The sequence below is a fragment of the Bison bison genome, unplaced genomic scaffold, assembly GCF_000754665.1.
Source record: "Bison bison bison isolate TAMUID 2011002044 unplaced genomic scaffold, Bison_UMD1.0 scf7180017864330, whole genome shotgun sequence".
NCBI classification, from domain to species: domain Eukaryota; kingdom Metazoa; phylum Chordata; class Mammalia; order Artiodactyla; family Bovidae; genus Bison; species Bison bison.
This window is the reverse complement of record NW_011494902.1, coordinates 6089799-6092418: the sequence shown is the minus strand read 5'-3', so window position 1 is coordinate 6092418 and position 2620 is coordinate 6089799. Positions and strand designations below refer to the sequence as shown.

The 2620-nt window shown below is 35.3% G+C and overlaps 1 protein-coding gene across 1 annotated transcript in view; it reads right to left on the bottom strand.

Moving 5' to 3' along the window:
• The window catches only part of THSD7B (thrombospondin, type I, domain containing 7B), a 724891-nt gene that overhangs the window by 360520 nt on the left and 361751 nt on the right, over positions 1-2620 (bottom strand). The gene's annotated exons all lie outside the window — the stretch shown is intronic.

The window sequence follows — 2620 nt, the reverse complement described above, 5'->3', positions numbered from 1 at the left end:
AAATTCCATATATATGCATTAGTATACTGTATTGGTGTTTTTCTTTCTGGCTTACTTCACTCTGTATAATAGGCTCCAGTTTCATCCACCTCATTAGAACTGATTCAAATGCATTCTTTTTAATGGCTGAGTAATACTCCATTATGTATATGTACCACAGCTTTCTTATCCATTCATCTGCTGATGGACATCTAGGTTGCTTCCATGTCCTGCTTATTATAAATAATGCTGCAATGAACATTGGGGTACACGTGTCTCTTTCAATTCTAGTTTCCTTGGTGTGTATGCCCAGAAGTGGGATTGCTGGGTCGTATGGCAGTTCTAGTTCCAGTTTCTTAAGGAATCTCCACACTGTTCTCCATAGTGGCTGTACTAGTTTGCATTCCCATCAACAGTGTAAGAGGGTTCCCTTTTCTCCACACCCTCTCCAGCAATTTATTGCTTGTAGACTTTTGGATAGCAGCCATTCTGATTGGCATGAAATGGTACTTCATTGTGGTTTTGATTTGCATTTCTCTGATAATGAATGATGTTAAGCATCTTTTCATGCGTTTGTTAGCCATCTGTGTGTCTTCTTTGCAGAAATGTCTGTTTAGTTCTTTGGCCCATTTTTTGATTGGGTCGTTTATTTTTCTGGAATTGAGCTGCAGGAGTTGCTTGTATATTTTTGAGATTAATTCTTTGTCAGTTGCTTCATTTGCTATTATTTTCTCCCATTCTGAAGACTGTCTTTTCACCTTACTTATAGTTTCCTTTGTTGTGCAGGAGGTTTTAATTTTAATTAGGTCCCATTTGTTTATTTTTGCTTTGATTTCCAGTATTCTGGGAGGTGGGTCATAGAGGATCCTTCTGTGATTTATATCAGAGAGTGTTTTGCCTATGTTCTCCTCTAGGAGTTTTATAGTTTCTGGTTTTATGTTTAGATCTTTAATCCACATTGAGTTTATTTTTGTGTATGGTGTTAGAAAGTGTTCTAGTTTCATTCTTTTACAAGTAGTTGACCAGTTTTCCCAGTACCACTTGTTAAAGAGATTGTCTTTTCTCCATTGTATATTCTTGCCTCCTTTGTCAAAGATAAGGTGTCCATAGGTGCGTGGATTTATCTCTGGGCTTTCTATTTTGTTTCGTTGATCTATATTTCTGTCTTTGTGACAGTACCATACTGTCTTGATGACTGTGGCCTTGTAGTAGAGCCTGAAGTCAGGCAGGTTGATTCCTTCAGTTCCATTCTTTCTCAAGATTGCTTTGGGTATTTGAGGTTTTTGTATTTCCATACACATTGTGAAATTATTTGTTCTAGCTCTGTGAAAAATACTGTTGGTAGCTTGATAGGGATTGCATTGAATCTATAGATTGCTTTGGGTAGTATACTCATTTTCACTATATTTATTCTTCTGACCCATGAACACGGTATATTTCTCCATCTATTAGTGTCCTCTTTGATTTCTTTCACCAGTGTTTTATAGTTTTCTATATATAGATATTTTGTTTCTTTAGTTAGATATATTCCTAAGTATTTTACTCTTTTTGTTGCAATGGTGAATGGAATTGCTTCCTTAATTTCTCTTTCTATTTTCTCATTATTAGTGTATAGGAATGCAAGAGATTTCTGTGTGTTTATTTTATATTCTGAAACTTTATTATATTCATTGATTAGCTCTAGTAATTTTCTGGTGGAGTCTTCAGGGTTTTCTATGTAGAGGATCATGTCATCTGCAAACAGTGAGAGTTTTACTTCTTCTTTTCCAATTTAGATTCCTTTTATTTCTTTTTCTGCTCTAATTGCTGTGGCCAAAACTTCCAAAACTATGTTAAATACTAGTGGTGAGAGTGGGTACCCTTGTCTTGTTCCTGACTTTAGGGAAATGCTTTCAATTTTTCACCATTGAGGATAATGTTTGCTGTGGCCTTGTCATATATAGCTTTTATTATGTTGAGGTATGTTCCTTCTATTCCTGCTTTCTGGAGCATTTTTATCATAAATGGATGTTGGATTTTGTCAAAGGTTTTCTCTGCATCTATTGAGACAATCATATGGCTTCTATTTTTCAATTTGTTAATGTGGTGTATTACACTGATTGATTTGCGGATATTGAAGAATCCTTGCATCCCTGGTATAAAGCCCACTTAGTCATAATGTATGATCTTTTTAATGTGTTGTTGGATTCTGATTGCTAGAATTTTGTTAACGATTTTTGCATCTAGGTTCATCAGTTATATTGACCTGTAGTTTTCTTTTTGTGTGGCATCTTTGTCAGGTTTTGGTATTAGGGTGATGGAGGCCTCATAGAATGAGTTTGGAAGTTTACCTTCCTCTGCAATTTTCTGGAAGAGTTTGAGTAGGATAGGTGTTATCTCTTCTCTAAATTTTTGGTAGGATTCAGCTGTGAAGCTGTCTGGACCTGGGCTTTTGTTTGCTGGAAGATTTCTGATTACAGTTTCAATTTCTGTGCTTGTGATGGGTCTGTTAAGATTTTCTATTTCTTCCTGGTTCAGTTTTGGAAAGTTGTACTTTTCTAAGAATTTGTCCATTTCTTCCAAGTTGTTCATTTTATTGGCATATAATTGCTTATAGTAGTCTCTTATGATCCTTTTTATTTCTGTGTTTTCTATTGTGATC